Below are 23,195 nucleotides of genomic sequence, written 5' to 3' on the forward strand. Positions count from 1 at the left end.
CTGCAAATCAGTGGGTGCTCCCAATCCTGTAGCATAGGATCCATTGGAACTATATGAGATGTGCAGTTTGTGCCTCTAATCCTCTACAGTACCTTTACCCAAAGCTTGACTTGCCTTCAAGTCACCTTCAGGCCACAGAGAGCTTTCAGTCTTGAATTCCTTCTAACTCTTGTTCTGCTACTGCTGAGAACATTCCCAACCAACTCTCTCTGTCAATATCCTTTAGGGGAAGAGCCTTGGCAAAGGGCAATTCTTCTGAAGAGCCCTGGTTCTCATGACACGGATTTGTCTTGTCACATTTTATTATCATATGGCACTGCAGACCTTGTAGCAGAAAGGTCATAATCTGAACACACAGAAGAGGTAAAAGGTGGTCAGGGGCACAGGACATGGAATTGGGAAGTCATCCGTCCAAGGCCACACAAATGATCAGTGCTACAACTGGGAATAAAAGAATAAGATCCTTTCCCAGTGTGTAGGTGATGCTGAATGCCTGCCAAGGCTTTTGCAGATGAATAAACATCAAGTACATTTTTAAAAAGATTTTTCTGCTGGAAAATAATTTCCCAGACCCCCTAGGTTCTAATACTTCCCCAACTCAGATTGCCTTTTTATCATCAAATTGCAAGGTCTAGTCTACCTAACATAAGCACAGAAATACAAGAGCACAATGCCTGAAGACAGTACCCACAGACATCGGTGCCTCCTCCCTAAGCAAGTGTTGCAGTGAGATGTCTGTTTTGATTGCTTTCGACCTATGTTTTCTTTGTAGTTAATGGAGGGAGATAACCATCAGAAGGATGATTCAGGCTCAGATGGGAAGCAACTTAAAGTAAATGTTACGATTTAGGAAAGGTGAATCTGGCCTCTGTCCTAAGAAGGATGCTTTGCATCCCTGCACAGTGAAGAGAGGAATGACCATTTCCAAAAACGAATAGATGCTTATCATAACAGAGTGTAAAAGACTGGTAGAAATGAAATAAATTCATTGGCATTCTATACAAGTAAGAGAAAAAAAAATTGAAGATTGATGACATCTTTTTTCCTCCCCCTCAAGTTGTTGTCCTTTCTTAATAGTATAGGACAGAAGGAAACAACCAAGTAGTTCAGATCCACTCAGGCATAAAAAATTTTGTGAAGTGGTCGGAGGACTCATCCACTGAAAGGATCCTACATAGTTCCCCCTTGTTTTCTTAAAATGCTCAGCATTGTCATTTGATTTGAATGATGATAAAACTGTTTCTGAAGCCTTCAGCATAATGGCTGCAAACCAGGCCAAGTGCTGTCTTTTTGTTTCATGAAATGGCTGCGTTTCAATGATAAACATAGCCAAAGGGGAACATTTTGGTTAAACTCTTTTAAAAAACCCCACAGTGTCTTGTTTGCAATTAGTTGAAATCTGCTTTAATAGGACAAAGCAATTTTTTCACAGAAGTTTTATTCAAGTTGTCATCTTTTTTTTTTTTGTGATTTATAAGGGGGCTGAAGGACCCCTTCCATTCTTGGGTGGCAATTTGGAGTTTGAGTCAAAATGCTGGCAAGCATTTTGAGCAAATTCAAGTCAACATATATAGAAGGATTTGGAGTGTGCTCTGGATTTGCCCTGACTGAGTTTGGCTGTTCAAAACTATGGCCTGGATCTGGAGAATGCTGAGTGTCCCCAGGCACAGAAGCTTGTGGGGCCTGGGTAAGAAGGGGTGGAGAGGTGGAAACTTAGGGGACATTTGTGGCAAAGGAGAAAACCCATATTACTTGTACAAGAGAAAGGAAGGTGGGGAGTAATGGGAAGCATGGATTATTTGAGAAGGAAGGACAGAGTGTCACCTCAGGGCTGATGGGCTGAAGCAGGAGAAGTGAGAGAACTGCCCCATCTCACTTACAGAGCAGGAGGGAGAGCAGAGCAGGCAAAAGGAGCTCTTTACCATTCCAGCCAAGATGGAGGGTTACTCTCTCCCACTTCAGCATGCAACCAGTGCCCCCTTACTGCTGCTGGTAGCCAAGTTTGAGCCCGTGCTCCTGCTGGGAGTGCACAAGGGAACCCTCCAGTGTGGACTGTGCATGAGCTCTGGGCTGCTCTGGCAGGGAGAGCCCAAGCCCTCCTGCTCATCCAACCCATGTTGAGCAGGCACAGCACAGCTAAGAGTCCTTTCAGTTTTTTCTGCCTCAGCTTCCTCAAGTGCAGCTCTTCCAAAGCAAAATGCAGGGGCATTGAACCTGAGGGTTCAGTTCCTTGGTCCATTTGATGTGACTAAACCATCTGCCTGGTTGTTTCTTTTCTCTGTTTTCAGTTAGGTAAATTCCCTGATCCGACCTTCTGTGCATCCACACAACATCTTGTGTTGGCACAAGTGAGAAAATGTCGCTGGGGCCAGAGAGCAGAAGGTAGAGCCATCCCTTTAAATAACAGCCCAGATTTAGGTCAGCTCAAACCAGCTATGAAGCCAGAGCCTGACTTTCAAGGACTCACAGTCAGCTTCATGGATCTTGACTTCCAAGCAATAAAATATTTTTTTCAACCACTGCCTATTTCAGTTTTGTCCCACACATTGTGGGGTTACTAACACATCCCTATATAAGGGAAATGTTAGGGATAGTTGATCAATGTTTGTAAAATGCCAGATGCTACAGAAAACTGGAGTAAGAGGCATCATCTCAGCTTAGCTTAGAGTAAGATGCCTAGCAAAGCATCCCATTCCTGTGTATTGTGGTACTTAAGCCTTTCAAGCAACCCACGTGTTGTACAGTGGGTTGTAATTTACAGTGGCACTAGTGCCAGAAACATTCAGAAGAGCCTCTGGGGGGTAGGTGCAGGCTCTCTGAGTCCTTTGCAGTGACTCGACCCCACAAGTTGACAACCTGATATTTTGTGTTCCTGCAGTGCTGAACTCACTGGGTTTGAACAGGATAGCTTATGTTTAGAAGCTAGTGCAGTAAGTCATAAACAGTAGAAATAAACTCACGTTCCTGAGGACCTGCAGAAGATGACACATAGCAGAGTGGTAATACACAGTATGTGAAGTAGGGAAATTAGAGCCTTTCCTTGTGCCTATCTTCCATATTCCTCAAGAGGAAAAATGATATAGATTTTCCTGTCTTACATCTGAAACACCGGGCTCACAATTTGTTGCAATGTTTTAATGCAGCTCCTCTTAAGAGATGAGATCACACTGCTGGATATAGCAACTTCGTCAGGTGAGGAGCTGCAGTTGTTGACTGTGCTGTGAGAGAGATATTGTGGTGATGATTATATACTAAAAGTACAAGAGTGATTAGATTGCATGAAACACCATTTTTTAAAAAATAATGAAATACTAAAATAGAAGGAAACCTCCATTTGTTCCTATTTAATTTTTTCTTCTGTATGTTGAGCTCAGACTCTGGATGACTTGGAGTATGAAGTGTGATTTTTGACATGTAAAAGACTGACAAATTAGTGCTACTATAGAACAACAATAGAGGAAAGTACATCTTGATCCTCAAGTTGAGTTCTCTCCTACTCCAGGCAAACCTGCAATTTTTTCTCTTTTGTAAGCATATCAAACTCAGTTGTTTGTTGGTGAAAGCAAGGGGGAGAAATAGAAAAGACTGTAGCATAGCTGAATGTTTCATTGTGTGTTAAACCATCATTCTTATTTTAATGTTAATTATTAGCAAGGTTGATAACAGGAGTTTGGGAAACATGTCAAAACAGAAATGACAGGTAAAAGAAAATCCAAACAAAAAGCAAGATCACAGGCTTATATTTTTTTTCAATATCACAGAATGGCTCTGAGATTTTTCTTTCCTTCGTTCTTTCAGGTAGAATTTCTTAGCTCTAAGCACATGAAAATTGAAAGAGCAATTTTATATTATACTTACAAAGGAATAGACTTATTGAGTACTTAGACCTGCTAAAGAAAATCACTTATCTAATCTAACCAATGTGCTGTATGATCTTTTTTCAATGGCTAAGACCTCTGATGGAAAAATAGTTGAAATATAAATCCATCAGATCAGATTCAGGAAAGAAAATTAAGGAGTTGTTCGTGGCCTTCTGTTAGTCCCAACTGTTGCCTGGTAACTGTCTAAAAATTAACTGTGCATCACCTGGCTTCTAAGGACCGTGGCATCACTAGAATCCTGACATCTGCTATGTCTTACATTGAAAAGCTGAACTTCATTTCTTGGTTGTGATTTTTTTTTGTCATAATCAGGGAAATTACTCAACTATACAGCTAGATACTTATGATAATTTAAAATATTGTAAAAAATAATATATAATACATATAATAAACTGAAAAATGAACTTATTAAGTATGGAAATTTCACACCATCTTTTTCTGATTTTACTATGTAGAATTCCATTCTTTCTTTGAGTGGTGTGGTATTTAATTTCTTTCTTATGTCTGCACCTATTGAGCTTCACCCAAGCTTTGCATGAGACTAGAACTGAGAACAAAGTGCATTGACAGAAGCTGTGGCAGGAATACTCCTGAAATGGAAATCTAGTAGGTATAACTGGATCATCAGACATACCTTGACCAGATTTGTAAAAGAAACTAGTTTTAAAAAACTCTCCAGGTTGTTTGATGCTCTGTGTTGTACAGATTTTAAGGTCAGTTTGTAGCTGCTATTCCGATGCTGAGAAGAATGTGAAGATTTGGATGAATATAGGTGAGAACACATAACCTAAGCATTAAACTGAGTGGAACTTGTATTCTGCAAATCACAGACTCATTTAGAATGGAAAACAGCCTCAAGATCTCCAAGTCCAGCTATAAGCTATTCTATTTAATTGAGCAATTAACCTGGGACTGCAAGCTACTCCCCTCTTTTATGCTTTTGGCCACTTCACACTGAAGGCCCTGCAGCAGAACTTATTTCAATGCATCAGAAAATCTGAAGTGATTTTTAAAAAATCATTCACTTACGAATCGTTCAGATGCTGTGTCAGGTTATTATGCAACACTCATCCTAACACTAATTTTCTATGCTTACAGTGCTCTCCTTTGCAGAACCTCAGAGTGTCCCACACACCTCAGCTAATTAAGTTTCACAATGCCCATGTGGGTGCATTGTTTTATTGTCTTAATTGAACAAAAGGGAGAAGAGAAACACGGAGAGATGAAGTGATCTAGACAAGGTCACTCTGTTAATTAAGAGTAAAAGTTTATTTCAGAAAAGAAGATAAGCACATCATAAGGTAAGTGAAGCAAAGTGAGGGTGAACTTACCATTGCTAAGGTTTATTTGCTATCATAGAAATAACTGAAAACTCTTAAAATTTGGTTTTAGGCGAGCTTCTAAAGGGGGTGCAGAATCAGAGAATGCTGACTTCACTCACTACAAATTTTATTCAGTTCTCCTGATACTAGGAAGATCTTGACTGTACTGCACATGATCTGAGTGGCAGCAGCTACCTAGAGGAAAAGCAGGTAAATCAATAGGTGTGCACAGTGTTGGAGTGTCCTTGGGCAAAATGGCAGAGGAGGGAGTCTCAGTAAACCCGTGAGAGATATGAGCCCTGCCAGGCTGTCACAGGAAATACTCAGCCCCAGGGGCTGATAAACAGCCAAAGGGAGAGGTCTCCAAAGTGCTCTTCAGACTGACAGGCTCACTGCCTGTGGGGTGGGTGTGAGACATTGTGTGATGCCAAGGAACTACATTAGGAGATTGTACACGACTTTTTATGGGCTATTCAGGGAGGTGGGGGATGGGAAGGATCAAGGAAGTCTGGGCAGGAATGAATGAGCAAAGGTAAAAGCAAAGTGGACAAAAGGAGCTGCTTATGTGTGAACAGTAGCTAGTCAGCACTACCCAGCCTGACTTCTCATTAAACTCCATTTCTTAACTATTTTCCTGATGCAGGAACTGTGTATTCTGGGGACACGGAGCTGCAGCAGCCTCACCTCTAGTGAGCTCCTTGATTCAACCCCTGGCAATAAATATGTGTATGTTTATCGATATCTATATATGTATCTATATGTCCATATATGTGAGCCCCAGTTTTGCTTGTGAGTATTCCTATCACTCAGTTGCATTTTTCAGGTGGGAAGAGGGGAGAAAACTGCAAATTACGGGCATTTGGAAAAGGTAGTCAGCCATCTCTGTTGACACCAAAGACCTCCTTACACAGCTGAGCTATCTTTTTTCCAGAAAGGTGGCATCAAAGGACGTAGATAGTAATTTGTTTCAGGAAGGTCAAACACATGTAGTCCTTCAGAAAGCTAAAAAAGCTTCATTCTGCAGCACTAGCAGCCAATCCTTAATATGGCTTTAAAATCTTTCCAGAAACTGTTTTCTAGCATTGCAGGTGATACTCATCTAAAATACTTGGAGAAGAATTTTTATCAGCAAGTTTTTTCTAACATCAAACCTTCAAGAACAAGCAAACTGAATATATTTACATTTTCAGCCTTTGTCTTCATGAGCAAGGCAGGGAGTACATTGGAAACAAAACGAAGAGGGCTTTTTTTCTCAAGAAGAAAATAAAAATCCAAATTGAGGTCAAAACCCAATAATCATTACTGTCTTGGAGTTGAGAAACTCATGTGTATCAGTACAAGCTCTTTTTTTTGTGGATTCTTTGCACAAAACCACTGATGACAATCTATGTGATAGATAAATTACATCCCACTCATTTTGATTACAGCTTTCCATTTCTCTTTTGGAATGACTACCCCAATACTTTCACATGAGTGAACTAAAAGACTTGAAAAGACAAACAGCTAAGGGGAAAATAACAAAGCAACAGAAATGGTGACAGAAAATTGATGGAGTGAGTAAAGAAGGGTCATTCCCCGTCACTGTGTCAGCTGATGCTGTGGAGGCTGACACGAAATAGCTCCAGAAAAAAAAAAAAGACTAGGCCATTTCATACCAGTTCTGTGCTATGGGTAAAGTTTTTGTTTATTAAGCAAAGTCCTCAATTTACATCCCCTTTAGAATACCTGTGTGTTGCCACAGTCCATATAGTACATACAGTGATGCCTCTATAACACAAGACCTTCTGGAAATAAGAATGGGAGTTGTTATGAAGCTGATGCAGATGAAGTGATTTCTGTTAGAAAAAGATAATCTTAGAGAAGAGCAGCCCAAAGTCACACACCAGATCCTAGCACTGAGCTGTTAGAAAATACTTGTTTTGCAATAAACTGTGTAGAGCAGAGGTACAGCATAGGTCTGTGCAGCCACAGGGTGTTGTCCCACAGCACCTGATGCTGAGCATGCTGCAAAAGCTGCACAGCCTGGTGTCTGTGAGGTGTCCACCACACAGGTGGCTGCTCAGCCATGCCACACCAGGATATTGTCTCTGCTTCTCAGCAGGAGCTATGCTGGGGTGCCTTTCTGGCCCAATTCTGGTCCTTGGGAGTATGCATTAGCATTATAGCAATGGGGCATCTTTGAAATTTAGGCTTATTATTAAAATTTTTATGGTTCTCTCCTGCTCTTGCAACACATGAATGAATTACTGATTAATTTTACAAATCTCAGTTTTCACTTTGCCGTATTAATATTACCCATCATTAGTTCCTGGCAGGTTATTGTAGAACTCTGATGAAATTTGTCTGGTATTAAATGGATTGCAAAGTGATGAATCAAGGCCAAAGTTCCTGCACTATCTTTCTTAATTCTTGCTAGCATTTATGACGTGGAAAACTAGCCTCTGCCCAAATGCAATAGAGTTTGACTGTGAATGGCAAATTTAAAAGCATCTGATGAAAGTGTTTCTGGTATGTTTGTGTTTTTGAAATAGGAAGGATGCCATTTTCCTACACAAGCTTTTTGAAATACTGGTAACAATATTGGGTAACAATCAAGGTCAAGTTGTTGTTTGCATGGGATCATTTTCTGAGGCAGTCAATTACCTACAAGCCATATGTCACAGCTTGGGAGACTTGAGGCAGGTATATATTGGAAGAACCCACTGTTCCATCTGCCAAGTTTGTTTTAAATGCACATAGCATAAACAAGCTTGAAGTCCAGCTGGAGTGCCACAGCCAGTGGGGCAAAGCAGATGACTCTTTAATTTCTTATGGAAGCAATGGACAGAAAATAACTCCAACAGACTAAGGGAATTTATCTGATCCTGACAAAAAGAAGTTGATGTTTCCTGTTTAATACACTGAAGTCTTAGCAATAAAAACGATCAAGTGGTTTTGGTGAGAAGTCCCTCAGGAAATGGTCAAGGGCATTTCTGTTCAGCATACGCTGAAAGCCAAACTCTCATCTTACAGACCATTTTGGTTTCCTTGAACTTGTCCTCCAATTCCCCTGCCAGGAAATGGCCCATATTGGTGTAGGTTTGTTCCCCAAAATATTTCAGTAATACACAGCCAAAACTAGATTGATTTATGGGAAGTTGACACCTAGACACTTAGGTAACACCTGGACTTTGGGCAGCATCCTATGTTCATGGCAGTGTCTGAGAGAAGGAAAATAGGAGTATGAGGTGATTTTGATAATGATGTGAAGTGAAAAACATCTCCTTATTTTCATTTGATATTTCTAAGTGAATCCTGTCCAGTATATGTCATACACTTTCTGTCACAGAGATTGTCCTTATTCTGTTTATAATACTGAGTCAAGCATATTGCTGATGTTATAATTCTAACTGTGTATGTTTAAATATTCTGTGAGGGTGCCACTCACGTGGGGAAATGTCAAGGCTTATTATTGGTTTGATATATATGCAACTGATTTAATTGCTGTTTGAAAAAAGAGCTTGTCAGCAATGAGCTTTTCTTTGTCATGGCTCTGTCCTTATGTTCATTTGTGAAATAGAAGGACTTGTGCTCAGGCCAATTGATTAATGTGGGAATTAATATGTCTAGGACCAACAAAGAAATGGCAAGGGTAGCTCCATAAACCTGGGGTAAATGCAGCTATTTGTAGGCCCTGTTCTTTTGGATTGTGTGAAGTGTTACGCTCTTAAAAGAAGACAATATGACCATGGAGATTCACAAAACTGAGAAGTTCGTGTCATGAACCTTTCCCCAGGGGCCTTGCACTTGGGTTAAATAAATAAGAATAGCTCGAGGGAGACCTGAGCTACAGCCAATTGCACTCAAACTGTAGCTACCTGAGGTGTACTGCCAAGAGGAGAGCAGTATCTTTGAAGACTGGTCCTGGGTTCTAGATCTGTGTGAAACAGTAATAGGAAGATGTGGTGGAGAATGTGCTTGTTAAACTCTCATATGACAAAGACATGTGAAAGTGCATGGAAATTGGAAATGGAATTTGGAATTATATGGAGAAAACTGAGAAAAGTTCTTAAAACTGATGGAGTGTCTGTCTACAGAAAGGACTAATCTGTTGCATAAAAATTGAATGGGGAAAACACAGATTAAGTACTGTTTCCCAAAAAAGGGACTTGGGGTTTGCCAATGTTTATAAGATAACCACAAGTCAATATTTTTAGGCTACGACAATAAGAAAACCAAGCATTGGATTGGGACATAAAAAGGGATCCCTGGAAATAATCTTCCTATTCAAAATGGATAGTGTTTAGTTTAGGAAGCTGTATTTTGAGAAAGATGTGGAGGAATTGCAAAAGGCTTCTGAATGATGTGGCCTAGGAGTGACAGATGAATGAACTGTTATAGTTTATGCCAGAAAAGAAAATGCAAGGAGATGATATGACAGCAGTCTTCAAGTATGGAAAATACAGTGGTAGACGAGAAGACAGAGTGTTGTCTTTTATGTTCTCTCTATAAACAGAATAAAAGGCAGTGGACTTTACTTCCAGAGAGAGGAAATCAATGAAAGAAGGACTCCCTAAGGCCTTTTCAATAGTAAGAATTAACTCCACTTCCAGCAGTGGGTGGCCTAATGATAATGTCTGGTACAATCCTAGAGCAGAGTAATGGAAAAGCCTTATTTACACCAATGGTACTCAGTCCTGTTTGTAACTCTTGACATCAGGGCTATATCCCAGTACAGACAACTAATTTTGGCAACCTTGGACTTCTTCTTTTTCAATTTTAAGCCATTTGACTTTGGAAAAATGACCTATGAAACACTCTAGCAGAGTGGCTGACAATGGCAGTAGTGGCTTGATATGATTCTAAATTACTATGAACACTGGAGCAGGATTTTCCCAGAGGACAGTCAAGTCACCCTTAATTGTACTGCAGGTAATGGTTCTCATGCCAGCAAAACATCTTACACTCTCCACTGAAATGATTGATAATTAATAGCTGGTCATGCCTGGTAGTTTATGGCAGCCTTAGGCTACACTTGGTGTCAAGGGATGATGTAACACAATGCTGTGATGTTTGTGCAGCTGACACTCTGCTAAGCTGTAACAAAACCATCCTAAATGCCAAATCTCCATGGAAAATAGGTAACTTTTTTTTTGTGAAGTCATGTTGATCTAATTTTTATCTGTTAAGTTAGGGCAAATCCTACCTTCATTAGTCAACTTTAGTTCCTTTTTTAATGTACAAGTTAACTCAGCAAAGATAAATAAATAACAGTTGCTAATCTCAGCAGGGGAGTCTGTAACAACACAAGGGATTGTGGTTAACTGGGGAATTTGCAGTCAGCAGCTCTAGAATGGCTGGGTATCAGCAGTCTGGGAAAGTCAGTCCTTCGTCTAAGCCTGTTCTCAAACATTTTGCAATTCCTTTTAGCTTTTTTTTGCTTTCCCTGCTAGCAACTGTCATGTGATGCTGCTGGGAAAATATGACAGGGTAATCCACCCTTGATGCAACTGCATTTTGGGTACAGCCTGAATGGCAAGAAACAGCAAAAAGATCACAAGTCTTTTATTTTATTTATTTATATGACCAGGAGAATAATATCATTACATTTTCTTCTCTTTACCTCCCTTCTCAACTAATTTTAGTACTGCTTCAAGCTCACCTTTAACTGATTCAATTGATAAAGATGAATAATGTGCAATATTAACGCTTATTTGCTTATTTGCTTGAAGTCCCAAGATTTGGAGTCATCAAAAATTTCAGCTGTGTATTGCTGTTAGAGGATGTGTTAGATGCAGGACCTCTGTGCTCAGTGTGTCACAGCTGCCTGTGTACAGTGACTTCCAGAGGCTTCACTGGGATTAGCCACATAGTTGAATCAGAGATGGAATATGTCACAGGATTCACAGAATTCTGTATTTTTGATTCTCTGTTTCCTAAAATTGACCTTGGTATCGTTATCTCTCAAAAACATTGCACCAGGGTACCCATGCTGAGACATGGCAGTCTTTCCAAAGAGGTAGGAAGACAGGGATGGAGAAAGCCTCCCAGATTGTGCTTCTCAACCCCCAACTTGACTAGACATGTTTTTGCAACGGTGAATTTTGTTTGCCTCAAAACACTGTCTGCAAAGTGAGCTCAAGAAATTACAGTGATTCAACAGAAATTAATATCTCTTTGCTATCACTGAAGACTTTATACACCTGGCAGTAGCAGGGCTTGTGGAGTGGTGAGGTTAATTCAGCAAGAATCAGGCCCAAATATCCAAAAAGCAATTGCTCTATGTGTTCATTCTCCCTTTGCTTTTAAAGTCTACATTTTCTCTTATCAATGTAAATTGTCAGGATGAGGGCTGCAGTGTGTTAACACTGCCTTCCACACATGTGGCTACAGACCATGGTTGTGTGTCAGAGATACCTTTACTCACTTTATGTGATGGATAATTCCATCATGTAGTTACAACAGAACCACCCTCACTCTCTAAACATATCCAGGGTCCTGGCTGCCCCTGCACATTTTTTTTCATGTACATGGCAAACACTGCTAGCCTGGAAAGATGAGGCAATTGATCGTAAATTTGGAAATGGTAAGGAAGAAATATGGCAATCTGTAGCTGTCATTAAATTGTTCCAGGCATGAAAAGTCCCATAAAAGACCACTGACCCTACAAAATGATTAATTTATATTTTAACACAGTGGCAGTTTTCTGTTATCCCTTCTTTACTGCATGAGACTGTGAAATTCTCAGTATTGTCTTGGGATCAGTTTGCTTCTTTTACAGATCTGAAAAGGGTGCCTAGGAGTAGCAATCAGTACAGGCTTCTAATGGATGCTGCACCTTCCTGGAGAAGCCTCCTGGCACTCAGTAGCTCCATCTTGAAGTGCACTGTGTCTCTCAAGGACAAGATGCAGAGTAGGAGGAGAACTAATATGGTAGAGAGCATAACCAAGCCTCATGAGGGAACGGGACCTCTTGGGTCAGAAAGCATTTTCCATCCCCAAACAGCATTTAATGACCTTTTCACACACTGAGCTCCCCACCAGACTGACCTAGCAGCGCCAGTGACTTCATGAGTGACTGCATGCAAATTGCTCAGTTGATATTCAGACATTCAAGTTCTTTATTCAATCTCTTTAGGAATTGAAAGATATTCTGGCCTTATTGTCTTTAGATGAACAGCTGCTATCTTCAGCATATCTTCTTAAAGTGAATAAATGTCTCAATTGCCCCTTTCTTATTTCTGTGTCTAGAGTTCACTGTTTAATTCCAGATTATAATTGCATATTTTTCTGAGGTTTTATCAGTTTCTTGAACTTTACTGAGCTCCGGATAACCACAGCTAGTTGAATTTAAATAGTCCAATTAATTTTGCATAGTAGCTGGGTGCAAGTGAAGGTCATTCTTGAATTGTTCTTAGCCCACAGAAGGGCCAGGTATGACAGGGAAGTGAAATAGCGGCTTGAAGAAAATCCATTCCTCTTTCTGAACAGCTAGTTTCTTGCAAAGTTCTTGGAATGCAGAGTGGTAGTGCCTGTCCCAAGAAGATCTCATCTCTGGCTGATTTTTTTCAGTTTGTTACATGTAGCACACTGCATGCAAGATAAGGTTAGATATGCATTTTTTCCTGGTTTTCATTCATTTCTTTTTCTTCACTGAAGAAAACTTCAATGAAGGCATGAAGCAAACAAAATATGAAATCCCAGAATGGAAACCTAAATGATGGGTGTTGCATGTGCAACCTACAGCATGCTTCTGTTATTTCCTTTTAGGGGAAATCTCTTGCTATGGCACTACAGCTGATTATTTGGGATGAAAATGTTTGGCTGCAAATAATGTGGCCTCATCAGCAGCTGCTTTATGAACAGTGTCCTGCTGCCAGTCAGGGATAGCAACTCACCTCTGTGAGGGGGCAGCACATGAGGAGTGTCTCTAAACTTCTTCTGCCTGGCCAAAACATGAATCATGTCATTGAGCTGGATGCTAGTCTTTAAAAGAAAGTGTGTTTCCTCCTGTACAGTCTGGAAGTGCTTGATCCATGTCAGGACACCACAGAAACTTGGCTTTGATTGGACTATTCTCCTTCACAGCTACTATTGCTTCTTTCTTTGAGTCAAATTCTTGAAAATCCATGCCTGTTGTATTCCATACTTGACCTGCATTTGCTTGGAACTGGAGACAGACCTGTATTATCTCCTGAAGTCCCTTCCAACCCAGTCACTTCCAACCTATGCTGTGACACTGCTAACAGTACCTTCTCAAAAAGCCTTGGTTTCTGCCTGTAACAAACACAAAGCCCAGTTCTCCTCCTATCCTGTAATCAGGAGTTGCTTTGCCACGAATGGTCTGTGCTTGACTGTTAGCAAGTACAGTGAAGATATCTTTTTAAATATCATCGAACTACATCTGAAATTTCTATTTTTACTGTTTGCTTCAAAACATGAAGCTACATCGGAATAAATCTGTTGTCTTGCACCTCAGTGATTTTCATTACACAGACTTTTTATAGACTTTCTGTATTCTCAAGTTTTTTTCAAAGATAAGCAAGTGCTCCCTTTAATAAACAGCAAGGTTCACATCACATAGCTATTCTGCATGCACTGTTTATTTTGTGTGTGTAGGCATAACTGTATTCATTATTTTAAGGACGTGTTAAGACAGTCAAATGAGATGAAAAAATGTTTGGATTTTTTAATGGAAAAACACATCTAAAAAGCTTATTTTAAAATTAAATTAGTTTTCCTACAGTCTATAAATCAACATTTAAGAAAATTTGTTGTAAATATTCTTCCTTCCGCTCACAGTTTGGAAATAACAAGTATTTCTTGACTTCCAGACTATTGCTGAAATTTTAATTAAAGGCTAAATAGTACAGTTTAAGTATTTATATAACAATGCAGGCACAACTCTGATCCCACCAGTGTCCATGGAATAAGAGCCATTGATTTTGTTAGTTAATGTTTTCCCTTTTTAAGCAAGTACAACTAAAAAGGGGTAATCTTTTAAACTGCTCTCTACCTTAAAAATTTATTTTAAAAAATTCCCATATGAACCTATTAGTAACAATACTTCATAGAGTTAGGCTCTGAATTCGTACCTAGAGATAGCTGTCTTGAAATTGCTAGTATTTGTCACAATTCTTTTTGATTTTGAAACTACATTTATACTGAGTGTTTTGGGCAACTATGTAAACACCATCTGGGCAAAATATTTGTAATTATTTACAAACAAAAAAAAGTATCAGGGAAGCTTTTTCACAACAGCAAGCTGGCACATTAATCTAAGAGAATGTGTCCCCCAGTGCTGTCCATATGCTGGTTGCTCTTAGGTCAGTGATGTCCACTGCAGTTCCCAGCTGTTTTGTTTTTGCTCTTATTTTGGTTTCACGAACAAAGAGAAGCCTGAAGGATTGTGCCAACACGTACAAAGGGAAGTGCCTGGTCATTCCTAAATTACTGCTCTTCCTTGGTCCATAAAGGTGTATTTGCTGTCTAGGCAGCACAGAGGTAACTAATATGTTTACCTTTGGAGTGGTCAAGGGTGTCCTCCACCTGAAGTGCTGTCTGGTGGCCTTTGGGTGAGGAGCTTCAGAACTGAGCCAAATGCTCTGTTTGCAAAGTCCCAAGAAGGCTGTGGGGCCATGTGTCACCAAAAGAGAGGTGTTTGTACCCCTTTTGCTACTTAAAGCTTGTTCTCAAAAGTCAGTGTCAGGATAACATTCCTACAGGCACCTTTAAATACTTGTCACTGGGTGGCCATGACAACACACTCACAAAAATCTTACCTGTGACAGTCTGGGCGTCCCATCTGGAAAGATGACTCAGGATTTGCAGTATTTTATAGGTGTTTAAAGGAATCAACCTTCTCCTAGAATTGTTAATGATAACAGGGAAAAGCATCTACATGCTAAGGCACAAATGCCAATCTGATGTTGTACAGGTAAATCATCCAGCTGCATCTGTCCCTGAATTAACTATGCTGAGCATTTCCAGGAGCAGAAGGGCCAGTGTCCCAGCTGCTGACCTGGCTGCTTCTACCAGACTGTCCCTGGGTCCAGTGGGATGTACCAAGTGCCAGCAGGACCACAGGCACCAGGAGGGCTGAAGGATGGCTACAGCAGTCTGCCTTGCTGATCCAGTGTGTAGCCCTTCACAGCTTGAGCTTTTTTCTTTCACTTTTGGTATTGCCAGAAGTAAGGAGATGTTTGGAGCCCTACTGTCCTGTACTGATCTCCTTGTTCTAAGCTGCCACTCAAGAAAGGGCAGCTGGAGCCTTTGGCTGCACAATCAAATGATACAACTGCCTGTGGTAATTTCCTGGTGCTGTGGGGCTGATCCAAAGCCAGCAGCAGTCAGTGATCAGAGCCCCAGAGTGAATCATGCACCATCTGTGCTCGTGGGCCGACTGTTTGTGTGTGGAAAGTGTTGGGTAAATGTGTAGCCACAGCACAGGAAGGCAAATCCCCCTCCCTGGCATGGAGAGGGGCACATGCCTGTACCTTTTCACAGGTCTGAACAGCTGGGGCAGGGGATGGGGGATGTGTGCTGCAGCCCTGGGGGCTCACAGGGGCTGCTCCTTGTGCTGGCTGGGAAGGGGTGTGTTTGTGGTGCTGGCAATGGGCATTGGTGGCTCCCACCAAACCCTGCTAACAAAGAGAGGGGAGATTAGACAGAGCCAAAGCTACTTCTGGGCCTGTTCTTGGAGCAAGCTGGACAAAGGAGCCAGGTAAAGAGAGAACTCTCCTTTCCTTCAGTGCAGAAATGGAGCAGGAGTATGGGAAGGTGTGATGATCTCTGTCCCCCACATGCCCTCTGCTCAGCACACCAATGGCTGTGAGTGGGTCCCTTGGTGCTGGATCTTTGTTTGGACACAGTACCAGCACGATGAGAAAGAGGCCTGTAGCCATCTTTAGGCTGAGTAGGATGTGGCAGTCAGTCATGAACCAGAGCAGTGTGGAAAGGCAGTGTGTACTGCCTGGGGCTCTGCTGGGGACATGCACAGCTGTAGGGGATGGCTTGCATGGCCCAACTCTGCTTCTGCACAAGTATGAACAAAGAAATTACTTCTGTGGTCCAAAGGGGAAACTGAAGCCTCTCCAGTGTGGAGGTGGGGAAGGTACACCTGCAATCTGTACGGGTCTGCCAGCAAACAAATAAGCATAGAATCATAGAATCTTTAAGGTTGGAAACAACCTCTAAATTCATCAAGCCAAACATTAACACAGCACTGCCCAGTTCATCACTAAACCATGTCTGACTCACACATATACTTGTCTTTTAAATACCTCCAGGGATGCTGATAGAGCAGTTCCCCAGGCAGCCTCTCCCAGTATTTCACAACAAGCCTTTCAGTCCATAAATATTTTCTAGTATCCAATCTAAACCTTCTCCAGCACAACTCGAGGCCATTTCCTCTTGTCCTGTCCCTTGTTACCTGGGAGAAGAGGCTGACCCCACCAGGCTACCCCCTCCTTTCAGGCAACTGTAGAGTGATGAGGTCTCCCCTGAGCCTCCTTTTCTCCAGGCTAAACACCCCCAGCTCCCTCAGCTGCTCCTCACAGCACTTGTGCTCCAGACCCTTCCCCAGCTCCGTTCCCTTCTCTGGACACGCTCCAGCCCCTCCATGTCTTTCTTGCAGGGAGGGGCCCAGAACTGAACACAGGATTGGAGCTGTGGCCTCAGCAGTGCCCAGTACAGGGGGACGGTCACTGCCCTGCTCCTGCTGGCCACACCATTGCTGAGCCAGGCCAGGATGCCATTGGCCTTCTTGGCCACCTGGGCACACCCTGCATCATGTTCAGGGTCTCACTAATCCAGGTGCAGTCAGGGATTAGGGAACAGGAGGGCAGGGACCAGAGCTGTGATCTGCTGTGTCCCACCATGAACAGAACACACTGCCTGGGTACAGTCTGTTTAAAATTAAGGTGAAGTGTGTTGTCATTGTCCCCTTGGGAGTTTCTCAGTTGTTTAATGAGTGCAGAATTCTTAGCTTGTAAAAATGGAGAACTCCTGCCTCTGGGCTTCTGTAACTAAACTATTAAAAATAAATATACTGTAGAAGAGACAAACCTTTAGGGAAGGAGCTAATTGTTTATTCTTGTACTGGATTCTTTGTTTTTTGCAAGGTTGATTTCTGTCTTGCTATTGACAGTAATTGTAGAGCACAAAATGATGGAAACAGTAGCACAGAATAATAAAAATACAGCGTGAAAGACCAATTATGTCCTTATATAAGACTGTCTGTACTTTATTCAACTTCACTTTCAATCATTTCAACAAGAGAGATTACAGATTTTCCTCTGGGAAATTATTCTTCAGTTGGGAAAATATAATAATTGGGATTTTTTTCGTGATTTTCTTTCTAAAGTCTTGTTTGCTTAATATCCTCTTATATCTTCAGATGCTTTCTCTAATGAATTTCTCATGCTTCTCTTTGTTCAAAACCTTCAGATACTTGAAATGATACTTTTAACAATGGTGGGAGCAGATTTGACAACTCTCAGCCCTTAAGAAAGGCTCAACTGTTTCATTTGCAGTTAGCTTTGTTTGTGTATTATTGTGTTGTATTTGTACTTTTTCCTCATTTATCTTAAAACTGTGACAAACCATCAAATTCAATAATAATAGATAATGCCTCTGCTTTTTCTTTAAATAACAAATCACACATTTAAAATGTTAATCTCTTGTGTTGATTGTCATGGGAGAATCTGGTAGCTATGCTCCAGAACGTATGCATTGCTCAGCCATTCCTAACAGCATGTTTTGCATTAGAAAATTTAATCACTAGATGTATTCATGCCATAAAATCCCAGAGCTGTTCACAAATACAGTACCATTTCCAGAACTGTATCATCTATATATTTTTATAATTTCATTAGACAGTCTATACTTGCTATCAATAACATGCTTGAAGGTTACTGCTTTCTCGTAGATTCAGTTCTCACCTCTCTTCTTTTCCTGGATTAAGAGAAAATAATTACAGGAATTTGGGCTGTAGAAATTTCACTTAATGTGGAGATTGTAAAATAGGAAAAAAGATTTGACAGCAACTCAATGTACCAGTACAAGCACTGGGTTTGTAAATCAGCATTTGCACTTTTGATAAAACTTTATTTCCTTCTTAATTTTAATCCATAAACTGAAATTTATATTCCTGATCTTTTTTTTCAGTGCCATATTCTACAAGCTGCCATCTCCACATCTTCTAAGTGAGAAGGTCATTATAAGATGGGAAGAAACCAGTGGCAAGAGACAGAGGGTGCTGTCCCTCACTCTCACTGTAACTTTGATCTCAGTGGGCCTCCCTAGAAACCTTACTGCATAATGCACGGTCTAGCAAGCAGACAGTAATATTGCTCAAGCAGCAAACAAGCAAAGAAAATACTAACCAGGAAAAAAATATTTTTTTTTACATGGTATCTTTTTCAGCTGTGAAACCCAGGACCGTTATGTATTCCAAAAGAATATCCAGAGCTATAAAATGCAGCCCAGTGGAAATGTTCCTCTGTTGGAAACAGACTGCCAGTAGACTTGGAAAGAGAGCAGGATGTCTACTTTTAATTAATATTATTTGTTTCTGAATTCAGCTGTCTTGGATTGTTCAAGCTGATTGCATACCAGTGAAACAAAATGAAGTGTGGGCTAAACTGGGTGCAAAACACGGCAGTGGGCAGTGACCACCTCCAAAGCAAACAGCTTTAAGGCAGCAAGGTTACCAAGGCTGGCCCACATAGATTTGTACAGCTGATTCACTTCAGATTGAAGATACAAAGTCAGAGGCCTTGTCTGCTCCCCTTCTCCATTTCCTCCTGCTCTCTTCAGTTTCCTGTATCTCATAATTGATTATTTGAATTAGATCCTTGTAAAGAACAATGCTGTTTGTGCTTCCCTCAAATCACACCATCACTGGCTGCAATGTGTACAGCCAGCTGAGAGTACTGTGCAATTTATCATGCAAAAGCAGATTTTCTTGTCGTGGTTATGTTGCTGAGACTGTCTTGCACCAGGGACAGGAATCTGTCCTAGTTTTGTTTTTTTCCCCACTATATAAACCATATTTCAAATTTACTGGAATTAAGTCCCAAGGTGCTGAATATGAACTGTTGATCACATAAGCTGGCACAAGTTAAGTTTCTTGTCAAGTTGCTGCTTGCTTTCTTGGCTAGAACGACAGCTAGGGAGTTTCTTAATGAAACCTCCTCCTTCTGTATTGTTATTTCCCTATGCACCTGCTCACTCCAGTTAAAGAGAAACACCAGTGTGCTCTGTACCATCCCTTCAGCTCCTGCTTCTCAAAATTACAGTCTATGGGATGTAAAAGAGCCGTGTGGAGAACAGCACGGTGCAGGAGCTCCTCCTCACTGCCTGCTCTTCTCCAGCTGTTCCCAGCATCCACACACTTGAGAGCAGCACTCGAGAGAGTTGATCCTGCTGATGCCAGGAGCAGATGCAGGATTCCAGCCCGAATGAATCCTACAACAACCAGTAGGCACCTCTGGAATGGCAGCAGAGTGACCCAGAGTTGCCCATGAGAATTCAGACTCTGGTGCAGCCACACTGCTGATGAGCCAGTGCTCTAGGGCAGCTTGAAGGGGCCTTCCATCTCTGTATTATTTTCCCTATAAGCAAACCATGATAAAGACCATGCTGCACCACAAAGATGCCTGGTGTCTCACAAGCAGCAGTAGAATAATTTATTATTTATCAAGTGCAGGCATCACACCAAAATGCAGTGGAAATAAGATTAAAAAAAATCCAGGCACTAGTAAACCTCTTATTCTTTCAATGTACGAATAAAGCAGAAGCCTGGCTTTGACACTTTCCCTGCCCCCTCCTTTTTTTTTTCCTCTGTCTTCAAAATGTTTCCTTAGTCTAAGTTATTTGAAGGGATCAGAAAATATGTTTTAATTTTTTTTTCCTTGAAATATATGAAATGTGAAATTAATAAACAATTTTGAGTGGATTTTTTCACCTTCAGTGATTCTTATTGCAGAAAAGCTGTGATCTGTGAAGCTCAGCCCAAAAAAGGCCAGAAGGGCAATTAATCCCTAGGGTGTTACTCACCCCTGACCCCTTTGAGCCACCAGCCATATTGCTGAGACTGTCTATTGGCTCACCAGCTCATGCCTTTGTTGAGAGCAGGATCTTTCATGTAAACTTCTGTTTAGGAAAATTTGATAGAGGCTATCAATTCTTTCCATGCTATTGAATATTGCAGCATGAAGGACAAATTCTACAACCCAGAGCTGCAGACAGGCACCATGTGCATTTTCAAAAGCATATAGGTCTTTTTCAGTGTCACTGTAAACCTATAGGACATGAAATCACTATAGTGGAATCAAACACATTACAATAAGAAAATCTCTCTGAGCTTTGGGTGATAAACACCTTGAAAAATATAACTCCAGGTGATTTCTTGGTAAGATTAAACCCAAGTATGTAGATGTAGAAGATTTCAAAATAAGTCTCCTAAAGACCTCAGAACTCTCTTCACTCTGTTATCTTCCCTGCCTCCAAAGTAATCTATACAGAGCTAATGGCATTGAATTTCTTTCTACAGCAACTGCTTCGGAGAAAAAAAAAATAGAAGAAACAGAATAAACTCAATTATGTTCCATGGATGACCATTCATGTCATGTCAGGTAATTGAGTCCTTAAACAGGGTTGAAATAAGTTTCCTGTCTTTATGGCAGAATACAAAAAAACGCGAAGAGCCTCCCCGTCAATTAGAAATAAATTTAGGAATATTGACAGGAACACAAGATAAAATCCAAACTTGCCAATTACTTCCACATACCTTTTTTGGTGTGCTAAGACAATTCATGAAAGGCATTTCACAGCTGCTTTCAAACATGACCCAAGCCGTTACAGTGGTTTTATTTACAGAGGATCTTTTTTCAGCAGTAACCACTGGAAAAAATTCTCAGACAACATGAAGGTTCTTTAAGAAAATCTGTGCTGGGCTAGTTTCTCAGAATGCTTTCTCACTGAAGCAAGACGTGTGTTTTTCAACAAGTTAGATGGGGAAAACACAGCCTTAGGATCAACTTCCTGCAGGCTGGAAACACAATTGAAAATGAGGCGATTCAAGTCAGAATTAGGGATTCTGTTTTAAAGAAGCTCCTTCCCCAGCACATTTCTATCGGTGACTCTTGGATAGGCAGTGTTTCCTAGAGCAGGGGAGTCTTTTCTCCTCTTTTACTGCTTAATATCCACACTGTTTAAAAAAAAGTGATCCTTGACTCCTAAAGATGTTTCTACTCCCATTCTCCATCAACCCTAAAGTCAGCAAAGCCCAAAATGATGACTGGATTAACTCTACAGCAAAAAACTAAGCTCATTTCTTAACCTACAAAGACCTATGCTTTGCTTTGACCTTAGAATTTTGAACTTGTTTATGTGAGAGGTGTGTAGCTAGGAATGAAAACACCTTCATCTCCTGATATGGCTTAGGATTATCTCTGAAGCCAGTCTATACAGAAAAACTCAGGTGAACTTCATCCAGTTGTAGAGTACAGGGAAATACACTTACAGGGCAATATGATGGTGTAAAAGCATTTTGGAAATTCCATCAATGTCACAAAAAAAGAAGTGATCTGAATATAATGCAAAGGGATTAGCAGGTTGTCCCTCACACTTCTGAGATCCCCATACAATACATTCAGTCTCCAAGAAGAGATTTGCCACCACATGAGAAGCAGGGTACCTGGTCAAGTGCCATAAGACTCCTGCAGTCACATAGCATGTCTACAACTCCAGAAATGCCAAGTCACAAGAGCATTCCTTCCTATTTCTTTGTATTGCAAAGAAAATCAAAATGAGATTTACCGTGGGTATTGCAGCTGCAAACTTAAACATAGAGGTGTTATTATTTCTCCATAGCAAATGTGAAATACAAATCTCTAAGCTATTGGATGTTGTTAAATTCTCTCATTCTACCTAACATGGCTTGGGTGATATTCATTTATTTAATAATTTAAAGACTTCTTTATTCCTTTTTCTACTGCAAATGACTAATTCATCCCTCTGGCAATTAGAAACAGCCTGGTATTTATTTTTTCTAAAAGTGCAAGGAGACTGATAGCAACAATTGTACATGAATTTTCTGCTCTGCGTTTGGAAGGAAGAATCAGTCAACAACAAGTTTGCAAATGTTTTGCTTAAAAGCTTCCTACAGTTTCAATAAATCTTGACTGGGATCTTTAAATTATTCTTGAACAGTATAGCCTTGATATTGTAATAAATTGGAATCCTATTTATCTCCAAGTTTTAATTCTGTCTAATCCTTGTTTCTTTGACTTTTGAAGGAGAAGATGACAGAGAGCTTAAAGAAAAAAAAAAAACCCAGACCATGCAAACCTCGATTATTTGCCATGATTTTTTATAGCCCACAGACTCAAAGCTGAGATCTAGTTCTGGTTCATAATCTTAGTACATTGTGAATTTTGCATGCAATATACAGCTGTGATGGCTAGGAAAATCATTACACCTTAGTGAAATGATCAAGAGCTCCACAGTATTCAGTCACAAATACGTGGCAAGTTAGTTAAAGCTGAAATAGCATGCTATATGAAGAAAGAGAAAATAACTTTTATTTAATTTACCCCATTACTTTTTCTTTTTTTCTTTTTTTGAAGGTCAGTACAGTCTTCATACCTTAGAGGAATATCCTAAATGTGAATGCGATAACTCAGTCAGCAAGGTCAAGTTTCCCTCGAAACCTGTCAAATTGTGTTGAGCTGTTTGTTTATTGAGCAGCTTTAAAATCCTGACTAATTTGCTTTTTGGATAAAAAATTGACAGATTGCTCTTACAAATCACACCTTTAATACTAAGGCATCTTTGAAATGTCTAGGAAAGCGCAGGAGATAAATTATCTGCCAACAAGAGTGAGGGGGAATAAAATGAAGTAGCAGGAAGAAAGAAACAGAGGAAGCAAAGGAGGGAGAGGTGAGGAAGGGAGCAGGGGCTGGAGAACAGCTTGCTGTGCTAAGACTTGTTAAGTGTGTTAGGGCTG

General features: G+C 40.6%; 1 protein-coding gene and 1 long non-coding RNA gene across 14 annotated transcripts in view; one reads left to right on the plus strand and one right to left on the minus strand.

Moving 5' to 3' along the window:
• Nucleotides 1–23,195, plus strand: part of C2H11orf87 (chromosome 2 C11orf87 homolog) — a 166,855-nt gene that overhangs the window by 39,320 nt on the left and 104,340 nt on the right. For 2 of the 12 annotated variants that reach the window (XR_015801364.1, XR_015801358.1), the window contains exons 2-4: nucleotides 4,980–5,182; nucleotides 5,274–5,413; nucleotides 5,847–5,929. The exons of 8 other annotated variants lie outside the window; for them this stretch is intronic. The gene's annotated coding sequence lies outside the window, so the exon portion shown is untranslated. Of the gene's footprint in view, nucleotides 1–4,979; nucleotides 5,183–5,273; nucleotides 5,414–5,846; nucleotides 5,930–18,349; nucleotides 22,445–23,195 lie in introns of those variants that run through there. 2 more of the 12 variants (XR_015801365.1, XR_015801354.1) reach the window with 2 other exon arrangements.
• LOC148224762 (uncharacterized) overlaps nucleotides 1–23,195 on the minus strand; it is a 45,346-nt gene that overhangs the window by 13,197 nt on the left and 8,954 nt on the right. The gene's annotated exons all lie outside the window — the stretch shown is intronic.

Source organism: Sturnus vulgaris, chromosome 2 (assembly GCF_052056855.1).
Source record: "Sturnus vulgaris isolate bStuVul1 chromosome 2, bStuVul1.hap1, whole genome shotgun sequence".
Classification (NCBI taxonomy): domain Eukaryota; kingdom Metazoa; phylum Chordata; class Aves; order Passeriformes; family Sturnidae; genus Sturnus; species Sturnus vulgaris.